The sequence below is a fragment of the Fukomys damarensis genome, unplaced genomic scaffold (assembly GCF_012274545.1).
Source record: "Fukomys damarensis isolate Sample0158 unplaced genomic scaffold, DMR_v1.0_HiC HiC_scaffold_24, whole genome shotgun sequence".
Taxonomy (NCBI): Eukaryota; Metazoa; Chordata; class Mammalia; order Rodentia; family Bathyergidae; genus Fukomys; species Fukomys damarensis.
In genome coordinates, this window is record NW_022900936.1 from 60,350,452 (window position 1) to 60,366,481 (window position 16,030).

At 38.6% G+C, this 16,030-nt stretch overlaps 1 protein-coding gene and 1 pseudogene across 3 annotated transcripts in view; one reads left to right on the forward strand and one right to left on the reverse strand.

Annotated features, from left to right (window-relative positions):
- The window catches only part of Lsamp (limbic system associated membrane protein), a 1,351,571-nt gene that overhangs the window by 417,344 nt on the left and 918,197 nt on the right, over positions 1-16,030 (reverse strand). The gene's annotated exons all lie outside the window — the stretch shown is intronic.
- LOC104866207 lies at positions 14,328-15,612 on the forward strand (annotated as a pseudogene).

Sequence of the window (16,030 nt, forward strand, 5' to 3'; positions counted from 1 at the left end):
CCTGTCTCCATGCATACTCTTCCTGTGATAGCTCAGTTTTTTCCTCTTGTGGATATTGTGGAGGAGCTATTTCTTCCATTTTCACAGGTCCCATAGATTGGAGAATACAGGCTCATTCATTTTTTATCTGAAATTATCTTGTGATATGAATATTAGGAGAAAAAAGGAATGAAAGGACATAGGCAGAGAATAAATCATGATATAACCAATGCTGCTTAATAGATAAGAGGTTGAAATTGGCAAATGAAACATGGTGAAGCACATGGGAGCCACCTTGGAAATGTCTTTTGTTCATTTGTTCATTCATTCATCTACGTGTTAAATGCTGTTGTCACCAAAGGAAAATCATTCCTGTTTATTCTATCACAAAAGTAACATCAGAGCTGACTGTAATGTGATGGAATAGTGTCATTGGAAAAGAAATTTTATCCTAAAACTATTAACAGAAAGATAACAAAAACAAGGTCTCTTAAGAAAAATGAAATTTATTTTTACTTCCATGCTTGAATTTTAATTCTCTGCTATTGAATTGAGGGCACCAGTACCTGGACTTTTTTTTTTCTTTTGGTACCGGAGATCGAACTCGGGTCCTTGAACTTGCAAGGCAGTTGGTGGCACCACTGAGCTAAATCCCCAGCTCGTGGATTTTTGATATTACAAACAGCAATAGCTATGTTTTGCAGATCTCTTCCATTACTTTCAATTCTGAAGTACAATGTAAATTCCAAAATTAATTTCCCTAGAATATGCGGGTTCCTTAAGATTTTTTCCTTTCAATTTTTATTTTTTACTGGGACATGTTTTACAGTACATAATGGGTACATTCTTCATGGGGTGTGGATACAGTAACATAATACATCTTAATTCTCTTCTGATCTCTACTCTCTCTCTTTCCTTTCCTCCTTCCCTCTCTCCCTCACACCCTCAATCTCTTGGTCCCCTTCCCTTTTGCAAAAGATGTGTCTCCCTATTATTAATTATCTTCTAGTTTGTTCTTCATTTATATTTTAGAATTCTCATATAAGAAACCATGTGATATTTAAACTTTTGTGTTTGATTTATTTCACTTAGCATTATGGGCTCAATGTGCATCCATTTCTCTAAAAGTGATTTGAGTTTATTGTTCTTTGTGGCGGAGTGGCTCTCCATCATAAGCAAATACGTTTTCTTTATTTAATAATCTGTTTATGGACATACAGGCTGCTTTCAAGATTTGCCTGGGAAATTTATAGTACAGATAGAAATGATATACATCTTTAGAAGCTCTGTAAGAAATATTTTAAGTCAATCTCTCATATTTTAAAATTCTAATTTTATTTTAATATTCTTAATATTTTAATTCAATATCCAAATTTTTGGCCATATATATATTATATATTATATATATTTTTTAATATGTCAACAATTATATTTGGGCAGAACAGATGTTGTAAGAGACAGCCTTTAAGACTTTAAGACTTTCATGGTACACAAAAAATTGAAATGACATTCAGGTAGGCCAACATTTAAATTCTTATTTTTGTGCACATGCATGAAAGTACAGAAGGAGGGGTATGTTACTATGCCTTAAATCTGAAATGATTTAATCTCTTAACCTTCCTTTCTTAATTTTAAAGAAAATAATACTATGAATAAATAAAGGAAAAGGAAATGATCTTTAAACACATACAATTTTGAAGTGCATTTAATGAAATTATTGTAAAAAACCTGTTTTTCTAGATCAGAATAAATTCAAGAAATGACTTTACTATACAGAAGAAAACCTCTACAATCTCTTAATTTTTAAAATTCTGTTCTTACCTTTGGGTTACATAAAGACTGAGTAAAAATCTTGTCTGCATTTCTTAATACAGGAGTTGAGTCAGGTTTTAGACCAAAAGAAGATAATTTTACTTTTCATATTTTAGATATCATTCATAAAGACCATTCAGTAATATGTTCATCAACATATTTGTAAATACTAACAGGGATGTAGGAAGTGCTGTGTAAATGTATTTGGTGCCTTGTTTTATTCAGTATGCATACCTGTGTTGTTTCAATCTATATTACTAATTTCCAAAATATAAAAGCAGTGACAGAATGGAGCCTGATATGACCAGAAAAAAATCTTTCTTTGCAGTGAGAAAAAATTTTATTTTATTCCTCTCCAAATAAAATTTTATTGTTCTGAGGGCATATTTTGTTCAGAGTTGGATTTTTAATTTTCAATTCATTATTTTAAATGGACTGTGTGTTTGCTTTAAAACACAAAAGCCCAAAATGATCCAAGTTATGTTTGTTAGAAAACTAGGCAAATGGTTTACTTCTATTCCAGTAATGATAGATTGCTTCCAATTTCTATGTTTTGAGATGCATATTAACTCTGAAAAAGCAGCAAACACTTAAATAGTAAAATGAAGACAGCGATTCTCCATGTTCAGTATACCACTCTCGACCTTCCTCCTGGCTTGCATGGACTCCTGGTACCCACTTGATTTCACTTCTGAAATGCTAAACCACAAACCATTGAGTCACAGCCTTTTCAATGACTCGGGATATAAAATAGGTATAATAAATGAATCTCCATATCTTAGAGGACAGCAAATGTGAGATGACAGTTGAACAAGTAATTATTGTATACTACATAAGGCTTAGTCAACAGCTTGTAAGCCCAGAAGTTGCCACTGACATTATAGTATTCATTGTGTAAAGTCCTTTATCTTGAGATATTTGAAAGACCTGCATTCTATGAATTCAACAAGTGTTCAGATAGATGCCTGTTTGAGGTAGACTTTGAATATGTTGCATCAACTATACAGGCCTTAGATTCTTCAACTGTAAAACAAAAGAACTACTCTAGATGAGTTATAAGTTCCTTTATGCAAAAAGCCCTATGCCTCCAAGAGTTTAACATTAGGTAGATAGATAGACAGATGGACAGATAGGTGCAATTTCAAAGTCCAGAAGACAAGTCATTGTTCTAAGATGACTTTCTGATAATGACATTGGCTATCTGCCTTTTAAAATATAATTTAGTTGGAATACCAGACCTCACCTAGTTTAACATATTAATCAACTCCACCATGTACTCTCTACTTTCTTGCTCACAAAGACTCAGGCAAGACAAATGGGATGCTGGCATCAGTGTTATTAGCAACACATATAGACCCTACATGCACTATGTTCTTTTTATTTTAATAAAATGTAACTCCTTCGTCACTGCCCTAGGAAGTAAGTATAACATTCAAATTAGTAGTAATTCAGCAAATTTTATCTTTGGTATCTCAGTGAACATGAATCTTCATCAAAAGATACAAGTAATGAAATATGAGACGGATCCACAAGCATGCTGCCAATTACATGAGCTCTATTAATGTCTGCTAGGCCCCAAAACACAAAGGAAGTGTTACTAGAGACACCTGCTTCCATCCCCTTTATTTATTTTCAACAGCCCTTATTGAAAACTTACACTTGTGTTGACTCTTTTCCATAGATACTATTAGCCCTGAGACCTAGGGCTTAGAGAGGAAGACACCAAGTGACCAGAGGTCACACATTTGTTGACCGGGACATAAACCTAGGCTTTTTAACTATGAAGCACATTATTGAACAACAATGTTTAGAACTGATGGTCAGATACAGCGTCGCAAGTTGAGAGCACCCAGGAGCCAGTATAGACAAATCTCTCAAGCTAGGCTTCTCACCCTAGGCACTGTTAGCATTTTAGGACAATTCTTTTCTCAGAGAGACAAACCTATGTGGTAGGATATTTACCAGCATTTCTCTGGCTTCTATTCACTAGAAGAGCATGGTGTCCACCCCTTCTGGCAATAAGTTGTAATAACGCACGTCACTAAACCTTTCAAAATGTTTCCTGGAATGCAACGCAAGCCCAGATGTTGAACCTTCATTCTAGAGAAGTGAAGTATTTATTACGGCAACCTGAAGAGTCGGTCTTCACCCCTACCCGTATGTTGACCACTAGGCCTTTTGGAGCCTTCCTGGTTCTCTCCTATCAAGTGGTTGGCTCCCTCAAGGATGCACCAAGCATTTTGGATTTCTGTATTTTGAAAAGCTTCCTGACCTTTTCAGTATGTCTGCTAATTGCAATCCATTTACATACTCATCCCGATTGGTGGAGAGGCTTACTCGTGGGAATGCGAGTAAGCAGGAGCTTTTTCCAAGACCACCTGTCTGGAGCAATTGTCTTACAGTCCACAGCTTGGGTGCACTCTGTTCATAAAAAGAGGGCATGAGATCAGGAAGAAGAGTTCCTTACTTCTCATCATGTCATTTTGCAAACTCTCCTGCCTTGGTCCAATAAAATCAGCTTACAGAGTGACACTCTACCTGCCCTCCCTCTAAAATCAGGTAAGGAATGATACACCAGAAAGGGCTTTACATATATATTGTTGTTGTTGTTGTTTTTAACTTCAGTGGGAAATGAGCTCAAAATAAAAATGAAATGATGAAATGGGTTATATTTTTTTAAGCACATCACAGCACTAAATCACTCTATCTGCAGCCTACAAAACAGACTGGATGATGTGCTTGTATTTCTCCTCTGACCCGAGGCATCATCAATACTACACGCTCTAACCATAACCCATCTGACAATGTTTGGATGATTCACGAGGTGAGAGTGACTTCAGCTTAGTTCTCCCCGTGTGGCTAGGCATGGCTGTGGTTTTAGAGACGAGCAGGTGAAGGCATGCATTTGTGTCAGGTCACCTGTGATAGCCGTATCTAGTACAAACAGAATTTATGTCAACTTCTCATCTGTGAAGGTTGCTGACCTCACTGTAGGACTATGAAATATATACAGTTCTGCATGGGGAGAATAAAGTGGATAATTAGGGTCCCAAACAGTATATGCTGCTGAAAGTTCAAGAAGTAACACACCACACACCGCGGAGGTGTGTACAGGCAAATGCATGCAAGCGTGCGCACACACACACACACACACACACACACACACACACACACAGGTATGTTTTCATATTCCTAAAGTTTCCTAAACTAGAAAAAGCTAAATTGACTTCCTCAGTCACAAGGCTTTGGAATTACAGCTTCAGTTCTAAAAACCTAGAACACATTATCCAGAACAGATTTTTAAAAAAAGAGAAAGAGAGAAAAGATTAGTTAAAAAAAAAAAAAGAAAGAAAACATCAATTGAAAGCCAGGACGTCTACTGCTAAATTGTTAAATGTACAACAAAAAATACAATAATAGGGAATAGATTATTTTACTCAGTAAATAAATTAACATGTTGTACTGCATGGAATACTACTCAGCCATAAAGAATGAGAAATTAGACTCATTAATAGGAAAATGGATCCATATTGAGGATATACTTCTAAGTGAAATAAATAAGTCATACATGTAAAAATACCAAATAGTTTCTCTTATGTGAAAAACTACAATGGTACATAAGATCCTAATGACATAATTGACAATGTGAAATAGGAAGAAAAGGGCTAAAGGTGTAAGGAAAGTGGGGAGGGAAGGGGAAAAGTAATAAGGGGAAAGAAAGGAGAAAAATGAAAAAATGGAAATAAAGTATTTGTAAATAGGGAAGGGAGGAGGGGGTGAAAGGAGGGCAGGGGTATGGGGAAAAAATGAGAACCAAGAGCTGTCATGTAAAGGTACAAGATCCCAATGATGAATGTAACTGTACTATATACCTAAAATGTACCAATAAATTCAATGAGAAAAAAAATAAATTAATATGTTGTACCCTAAGTAAAAAAAAATCAAGTTTTAAATGAATGAAACATCACAGTAAATTAATTGGAAGAATACCTAGGAGTGACGTAAGGTACAAAAACAGTAAGTTGCTTATTAGATCAGAATTCAAAAAGTCAGAGAAACAAACCACACTAGCAAGATTTTTTAAATCTTATGGAGTTTATTCGTACTTTTAAAGTATACAGTACAGTTACATTCATCATTGGGATCTTCAACCCTTTACATGACAGATCTTGGTTGTCATTTTTTCCCCATACTCCTGCCCTCCCTCCACCCCCTTAACCCTCCCCTATTTTGAAAGACTTGGTTTCCATTTCTCCTTTTGTCATATTTTTTCTTGTTCCTTATTACAAGATTTTAAAAATACATAGCAAGTATGAATGCTATAATATTAATTCACATTAGGAAAAACTGGAATTAAAATTTCACTTGATGAACATGAGATGAAATCCAAAGGTAAAAAAATCGATTCACTCAATCTCATGTTCATAGAGCCTGGGACTTAAAGGCATTTGTGAAACACATGTTACTGTATGAAAAACTAAAGGTATAGGCAAATATTCATTTTTCAGAAGTGAGAAGGCAATCATTTCAGAATCAGAATCTTCAGGATCCACTCAAAGCAAATAATTTCAGCATTAAGTAATATGGCACACAAAGTATCCAGGAAACATTATGATGTCGTTATAACATTTATTTTCCTTAAACAACCGGCACACACAAATGTTTCTATTTTCCTTTTCACTCCCTTAGTTCCAAGTTTCATACAGACCACCTTTCCTGTTAATATACTCCTTATGGAAAAGTTTCGTATAGTGCAGTATATTTTTCTTTATATTAAAAAGCTTTTTCCCCCAACATAAATAAAATTATGGTAACACAATGGTGGGCTTGTTTCTCAAGTTCCCTGGGTATGTACTAGACTGTAGGCATCTCTGAGGGTTGGGTGCATCCAGTTGTTATTCATTGTACATGCTCGTGTTCTAGGGCAATAGTGATGGACCTGTGGCATGTGTCTCTCAGTGGGCTGTTTGTATCATTGAGATCCCTAAAAGGCTCACGGTCAGCACTCTAGGAGCATCTGGAAAAGCTTTCAAACACTGGCCCTCTCCACAACCACAATTAGAAAAAGAAGATTTCCAAGAAGATATAGGTGGAGGTTGGGGATATAACCCTGTGTGAAGAACAGAAGATTGGAACCCATGATCTTTCATCTTTATCTGTCACTTTTGGTAAATGGCAATCCAGAACATTTGAGAAAATTACCATAAGAGAGTGTCTCTCATAACTTATTCAAATATTCATACTGCACACTCCCTCCCATGGGCTATTTTGCTCAATTGCTTCTATCTCTATGGAACACAGGAGCAGAAAACTACCAAAAGAAAAGAGTAAAACAAAAACAAATTGTTGAGGAAAAATACCCCCCCCAAAAAAAAATCCCAGAGAGAAAGGAAAAATCGAGGTCTCCACAGATGAGTGCTTTTAATTAGGAAGAAGGTTGAGCAGCAAAGAGCTTATGCTAATAAGCAGCCTCGTTTAATCAGCTTATTAAAAAGAAACATTTTTAACAGCCAAAATAGTTTCAAAAATGGTAATTATTAGAAAAGCATTAGCAAGCTGAGGGTGGGGGAGGGAAAAAGCTGGTCATGAACTGAAATTCAAAAGCTTCCTGGATCCTCGAGGCAGGCCCAGTGGTCCTGCAGAAGTGGGACAGCATCCATGTGGGCATGTTTTGTGTCAGCTTCATCTTTTTTCCTCTACAAAAGACTCTTTTCTTTTCCAGGTCCCCTGCTTTCCCATTATTCCTTCTTTCTTTTGGGTTTTACTTTCTTTACCACCCCGTAATCGTTTCTAACATGTTCTTTCCAAATACTTTTTCTCTTCCTGCATTTTTGTTCCAAGGCTTTGGCTCTACTCTTTTTCCTCTAATAAATATGCTCTCCTTGGGTCCTGCTCTTTGTAGCCCAAGCAGGTGTCACCTGTGTAACTTGAATTTTAACAAGAAGAAATAAAATACCTTAAGTCTGCTTTCTAAGAAATATTTCTAGTACTTTCATTCTATCCTGCATTATAGTGAGGAAAAAAATTATTTCCAATGGTTATTGAATTCTATGCCAATATGAATTATAATATCAAGATCCCTTATCTTACAGTATCTTCCTGATATTACTGAGTTAGTCAAAGTCCAATGAAGAAAATATAATACTCTATAAATCCCCAAAGGCAAAGGAAATTAAATACAAACTCAATAAACAGAGGACTGATGAAAATGAGAAACCAACCAGGAGATGCTGAGGCATCAGTGTGGTTAATCACAGCAGGAAGCAACTTCTATTCTCTAGTTGAAGATACAAAGAGAAGAGATGGCATTACTTGAATCCATAGACCAAAGCTGAAATTATGCAGGCTCCTTGTAAGGACCTAGAACCATAGAAAAAAATTCCACAGCTTCCCCAAAATACTGGCTGAGGCAAAGATGAAGGACAGAAAAGTACTCTAGCTGATCCTTACCTCTACCCTCTAATTTTTCACTGTTTCTTCCATTGGCTGGGCCTGGCAAGATGCCAGCCTAAGGGGGAAGCCTGTGAACCATATCCATGGAAGTCCAACTCCTTCATGGGAGAGGAGGAGGACTCTGTGAGCAATGAATCTGAGGACCAGCTACCCTGGAGCTAGCATGTACTAACTCATTAGCATTGGAAAGAAGTGAATTATTCTATTTTTTTCCACTTTCCCCTTCCATATGTTAGCAAACTGTCAATGAGTTGAGATAGAGCCCAAATATGTGTGAGAGACACAAAATATGAAATACTTGGAAATTTCTAAGTTTTCACATCTTACCCACTAGATGCTTTGATGCTTTAGCTTTGAAATAGCTATTCTGAAAGAGTGAAGGGTCAGTAATTTCTATGCTTATGATGAACAATTTCCTCTGTGTTGGTACAACTTGTTGAGAGTTGGGCCTACAGAAGTGTATTTGTGCACCTAAATCCTTTATTTATTTCACCCATCACATGTTCCTTTTGTTCTTAATGTATATGGGGATATGGTAAGAAGATAATGAAAGAGTAAATTGAAACACTATTTCTAATAGTCCATTATTCCAACAACCATTTCTGAGTTAAAAGTGAGATTTAATCTACTAAAAGTGTTTAAGGATTCACAATTAAAAACACCTATTTATAAATTAGACATCTAATGGTAGAAAAGTAGAACAGAGTAACATAAGTTCAGTGGAATGGACAGACTATTTACTTTTCTCTATAACTTCCCTCTGCAGTAATTTCCTGAATATTTACAACTCTGGTCTAAAGTTAATATCCCAAACATTTCCAAAATAAATACTCTCAGTGAAAGATCTTCTTCAATATCTTTCCTTCTTCTTGAACACTTGTAAGTTCATCTATCTTTACTGAGTCACCAAATAGTACTGTGTCCCTTCTCCCTGGAGACCAAGTATTACCTTGGTTCTTAGTCTTATATTCTTTCAGCCATTCTGAATATTGCTTATAATACTTAAGCTCTTTCTTTGAAATTTTCTACTTCGTTTTCTTTTTAACCTTAATATTAGTTCAGTTTCACTCTATAGTATGAGTATTCCCACATTTATGCCCAATGACCTAAATCCTCAACATGTAGCCAGATATATTTCCAACTGCCTTACTAGCCAGTCCTGCCACCAATGTGTTCTTCATGGGATCCTCATCTTCCCTTCCAAACATCCTCTGCTTTCCTTATGGTTATCAAGTTAAATTCCAAAATGGAAACCCATCCTGATGTCTGGAATATTCTTCCTTCCAAACCTTGGATATCTGCATCCTGCTTGTCATTCTCCCCTTTGCCTCAGTGAGATCAACCTCACTAAAACAACTTGAAATTACTGTGCAGTGGCTCTAATGTGGTAATCTGTAGCAAAAATCTGTACGTACTGTTATACACTTGTTTATTTTTGTTTTCCAGCACCTCCATTAGAAAGGTGAACTCTCAAAAGACACAGACTCAGTCTTCTCTTCTCCTGATGAACAGTAGGCATTTAATATTTTGAATGAGTGAATAAGCCATGCCTCATTATTTTATCAGAAATGTATTTCCTTTGCTTCTGCCATGGTTTATATCTAGATGTGCCCTCCAAAACCTCATGCACTCAGAGGTAGGGTTTTGGGGGAGTGAACAGATTATGGGTATATGGTACTCCAGTAGTCCATTGGTTGCTTTAGCATAGTTCTGTGTGTGGATGATGGACTTACTGAAGAGGGAAGACCCACTCTGGGTGTGGGTAGCACCAACCAGTACTCTTGTAGCCTGGATGGAATAAACTGGGAAGGAAGAAGGAAGTCTCGCTGCCTCTTGCCTGCCACATTATGGACTGTTGCTTATCTTTCATGCCCCATGCTGTTCTGCCTTGGTGCCAGTTGCCTATGAACAGCAACTTCTACAAACGGAGACAAAAATGAACTTTTCCTCCTTTAATTCGTGGGTGTTGGGTACTTTGTTCAAGCATCATGAAAGTAACTAAGACAGCCTTACTTTTGTTTAGAGCTTTACCCGTGCTTTTTTTTTTTTCTTTTTCTTTTTTTCTGGACTACTTCAAATGGTCTGGACCTCCAGCCTCTTTCCAGAAAAAAATACCTATTGCATCACCACGAAATTATAGTTATGCTCTGGGCTGAATTATGTTCCTCCAAAGTTCCTATGTTCAACTTCTAACCTTAATCAGAATGTGACTATATTTGGAGACAGAGTCTTTATTTAAAGGGATAGTTAAATTATAATGAGGTTATTAAGGTGGGCCCTCAACCAATATGACTGATGTCCTTAGAAGACAAGGTTAGGGTACAGACACACAGAGAAGGCACTGTAAAGACAAAGACAGATGACGGTCACCCACGAGTCAAGGAGACATGCCTCAGAAGAAATCAGTCCTGCCAATACCTTAATCCTGGATATTTGTCTCCAAAACTGTGAGGAGATAAATTTTTGTTGTTTAAGATAATCACCCTGTGATATTCTGTTATGGCTGTCCTTGCAAGTTAATACATAATATAAAACACATCATTTCAACATGATACTTAGTTTTGTATATAAAAGTACCTACTGTTTTCTTGTTCCCAAAAAGATAAAATCCAAATGTGTTAGGAATACAAAGCCCTTCAAAATCTTTTCCCTATTTTCTTCTTAGCCTTTAATTCCTGGCCATTCATTCCGAATAGCTTATATTCAAAGCAAATAAAATTTCTCACTTGTCCCCCCAAATGACAATTTTTTCATTACCCTAACCCTTTGTAAAAATTTATTTTTCCTTTCATTGATGAAATCACAACAATTCCTCTAAAACCAAACCCATTGTGGCCTCTTTTGTGATATATTTCCCATATCTTCTTAACAAAAACTGCTTTTCTCTCTTGTACTTTATTATAACTACTGATATGTCCTCCTGCCAGCCTGTCAGCTCCAGTAGGGGGTTGGGAACATACTTTATCTATCATTGCATCAATATGGCCTACCAAAACCCTACAACAGAATGTAAGTGAATGAAAAAGTTAATTAGTTAATTGAAATCCTCGAGGTACTATAGCCATTTTCCTCAAAGTTGTCCCATTTTTTTCAAAGGAAATCAAAATGGAAGCATGTAAGCATTGCTGGTAAAGGAGAAAGAAGGGAGACAGAAAAGCAAAAGGAAATCTGTATCAAAAATAATATGCATACCGAGTCCTCTGGCCTTTTTCATTATGTTCTATCTCCTTTCACGCCATGATTCTTTAAACCCAAAAATGAAAAAGAAAAAGGGGGGAAAAAAAGCTCAAAAGTAGGCCAAAAGGTAGGTGGCCTGCATTGTTGCTTTACTAGATCTGACAGAAAAAGCAAATCAAAGAATATTAGAGTTAGAAGAAATGTCAGAATCATCCCCTCCAGATTTTTCACCTCTCCATGAGGAAAACTCTAAGTCAAATAGATTTGACCAATTTAAAAGCAAGTGGTAGGACACTAATAAGTAGTAGAACCTTAATTCAAATTTTCTAAACAAGGCCGGGCCAATGATTTTTTTATCACACCATATTTCTCTTTCATACCTTTGATAGCTCCTGGAATTGAAAACACATTTTATTCTTTCTACTATATATTTTTAAAAATTTTTCCAACACTCTCTATCTGCCTAAAATTTTCTGTAGTTTTATGGGAATACATCAGAACATAAATAGATGATAAAAATAAATTCTGCTTCTGCAAAATTTTCCTTGATATAAAATGTCAGAAGTGCAATCATGCCACAGAACTCATGACACTTAAATGCATGTAATTTAAAATTTCCATACCTTTTTCTGCAGAACAATCTTATTTTCATTGTTATGCCTTAATGTGAATGACTATAGCAGGCAAATGCCAGCATTCACAGCCCTAGTCCTAGTTTGTCTGAGAAAATTATGCCAAGCGTGCAGTACCATCTGCTCCTGTAGCGATGCCATCCTTCCGTGTCTCAGCAGCGTGATAAACAGCCTGAATGCACATCATATCATTCTCTGAGCTCCACAAGCACCTCAGGGCACTAGAGGAGGGATGTAGCCCCCTATGTCACAAAATGATGCATATGGCAGGGTAGGGATGGGTGAGGCATGAAGTGAATACTTGGCCCAGTGATGAATGGCAGGAGAGCTCTAAATATTCAAAACACCCACAGGACAGAAAGACTTCCTCATACTTTGTAAATGTCCTGGTAAAGATGATGATAGGGCAGAAAATGGGTGGCACAGAGGTGGGGATGATGTTTGTTTCAGAACATTTGAACATTCATGTCAGCCTTTCCATTACCAATTCTTTTATGAGCATGGTCATCTTCCCATTATCAAAGAAATGGTCAAAGAATGGATATGTGATTAGAAAATGGGCTGGTAGAATTACATAGAACAGTATACTATTTAACAATTTATGCAGGGCTTATGTCCTATTTTTAGTTAAATATAAAAGAGAGCCCATGAAACTGTGATCTTGACAAAGGAATGAAAGTTGAACAAATTACAAGTCTAGGAGTGACTTATCTAATATGTGAATTGCTTCTGTTAATGTCCCTCCTTCTGTATTGAGCTGACTTCTGTTTGTCCATAAGCAGTGGCAGACAACTAACTGTTTCACCCTATCAAGTCAAGACTTTTCTATGGATATTCATACTAGCCAGACATTTTTCAATACATCTCTGTCACACAGCAAATGGTTGGACAGCATCTATGGCATCTGCTCAAACACTAATAAATAGATTGAAGAGGTATGTAAGAATGTTAACCAAACCAGAAGTGTATCGTTCATTTGAGAATGAAAAGCCTACAAATATGATATCAAATATAATTATGAAGACATTTAGAAATATTTTAAATAACTTACGGAAATAATATAAAAATATTGTAGAAATGAAGATGTTCTGGACTATGGTAAGCTAATGAGCAAGTACAATCAGTAGAAAAGTGCTTCTGTGGATAGAAACCTGGAGAAAAAAATCAGCCAGATTTTGGCCTGGAATCAAGTATGGAATCAAGAAAGGGGAAACTTCACTATTCAGATCTAACTCTAGTGTCTATTTAAAGTACGTGAAAATTATACCATTAAACTTAAGTAACTGTAAAAACCTGGCCAATGGGATCTTTATCAGGCCACATTTATCCTCCTGACAAAGACACTGTGATTAGGGAGATGCCACTCACATCTAAAAGCCTACCACAGAGGGTGAGTTTGAGTCCCTACTGTCGAGCAGAGAAATCACAAGAGAATAATAGGGAGGAGTGCAACCCCAAAGACATGTTTTCAGGACATAATCTTTAAAGGGGTCACTTTCTTCTGGGTAGTGTTAGTTACCCAAATCTGTGCCAGGCCATGCACTGTATACTAGAACTACAAAGATTATAGAGACAGATGTGCTATCTCCAGAAGCTCACAGATTAGAGAGATAGATTTGTGCGCGTGCAACCAATTCACTTGAGAGCAGGGAAGAAGGTGGTCCTTCTGAGATAAGTTAGAGATCACTTCGAAAAAGGAAATAGGATGTTAGCTTTCAAAGCTTAAAAGCATGAGCTGGATTTCAAGAGCTGGAAAAGGAAAATGGGGACACTAAAAGTTACTGTGACATCTGCAAAGAACTACGGGGCAGAGAAAATCCCCCCCATCAACACACACACACACACACACACACACACACTTTCTCTCTCTCTCTCTCTCTCTCTCTCTCTCTCTCTCTCTCTCTCTCTCTCTCTCTCTCCTCACACCCTCCTGCTAGACCTGGCAAAAAGTCAGGTAAGGGAGATTGCATTGAGTTCTACGTCCTGGACAACCCGTTCATTTTCCAGGTCAGCCTCTTTAGACTCTTTTGACACCTTCCCTTCCATTGCTCATGATGTATCAGGGTTCTTTGAACGAGAAGCCAGGACAATAATATATATAAATATGTATAGGCACTAGCTCTCAGCATCCACCTACCATCACTTTCTAATATTGTTGCTCTAGCCTCTGGGCCACGGTCCATCCTTCCAGCCTGCAACCAGCCAAAGAAAAAAGCTCACATATTTTCTTGCCCACACATTCCTGGAGGCGAGCAAAACTAGTTAATCTTAACCATGAGGGAAATCTTGCACATCCAGGCCAGTCAATGCGGCAACCAGATGGGTGCCAAGTTCTGGGAAGTGGTTAGCGTTGAGCACTGCATTGACCCCACAGGCACCTACCAAGCGGATAGCAACCTGCAGCTGAACCCGCATTTCCGTGTACCACAACAAAGTCACAGGTGGCAAGTATTTTTCTCGTGCTATTTTGTTGGCTCTAGAACGTGGGACCATGGACTCTGTTCACTCAGGTCCTTTTGGCCAGATCTTCAGACCAGACATCTTTGTTTTTGGTTGGTCTGTGGCAGGCAACAACTGGGCGGAGAACCACTAAACAGAGGGTACCGAGGTGTTGCACTGGGTCCTGGATGTGGTACGGAAGGAAGCGGACAGCTGCTACTGCCAGCAGGGCTTCCAGCTGACCCTCTCGCTGGGAAGCTGCACAGGTTCAAGCATGGGCACCCCGCTCATCAGCAAGGTCCACGAAGAGCACCCCGACCACATCATGAGCACCTTCAGGGAGGTGCCTTCGCCCAAAGTGTCTGAAAGGTGGCGAAGCCCTACAACGCCACCCACTCTGTGCATCATTCGGTAGAGGACACCTATGAGACCCACTTACCGCATTGACATGAGGCTCTGTGAGAACCTGCTTCAGCACCTTCAAACTGACCACGCCCCCCAATGGGGACTTCAACTGCCTGGTCTCTGCCACTGTGAACGGCGTCTCCACTTGCCTCTGCTTTCCGGGCTGTCAACATGGTGCCCTTTCCACACATCTCCTCTTCTTTGTGCCAAACTCTGCCCCACTCACCAGCCACCCAAGCCAGCAGTATCACAGTGGACCCTAACGGGGCTGGAACTCACCCAGCAGGTCTTCGATGCCAGAAATATGATGGCAGCCCGTGACCCGCTCCACGGCCACTACCTGCCAGTGGATGCGCCCTTCCAGGGTGGTCTGTCATGAAGGAAGTCGATCAGCAGATACCCAACGTGCAGAACAAGAACAGCAGCTACTTTGTGGAGGGGATCCCAAACCACGTGAAGACTTCCGTGTGCGACATCCCGCCTGGAGGCCTGAAAAAAGCAACAGTACTGCCATCCGGGAGCTTTTAGAGTGCACCTCGGAGCAGCTCATGGACATGTTCTGTCCAAGGCCTTCCTGCACTGGTACAGGGGTGAGGGCACAGATGAGATGGAGTTCACCAAGGCAGAGAGCAACATGAACGACCTGGTGTCCGAGTACCAGCAGGACCAGGACGCCACTGCAGAGGAGGAAGAGGATTTCGGGGAGGAGGCTTAGGCTAGAGTCCCCTCACCTCAGGTGTCTCACTTCCTCTGCCTTCTTCAAGTGCTCCTTTCCTTCACAATTTGCTGCTCCCCCACGCTTTTGGGGGTGTAGAACAGTGCCTGGCCCGAGGAGGCACTAGATAAATATTTATTTATTGTATGTCTCCTCTCTCTACTCTTGACAATCCTAGATTTGTCATTCTAGGTGAACCTGTAGTTTTCTACTAGCACACACTTCTCACTGTCCAGATATGTGTTTGTTTTCAGCATAATTCTCCAAGAAGTTTATTCTCTTCCAGATCCTGTGGAACCAGCCAGGTGTTGAAAACCCGCACGATGGCCATCCCCCTGCGCCCAAGGGGGAGAGGTAGAAGGCAGAGGTCAATAAGAGAAGGATGGCATTTATCCATGTGGGGGCAGTTTGGAAAAGG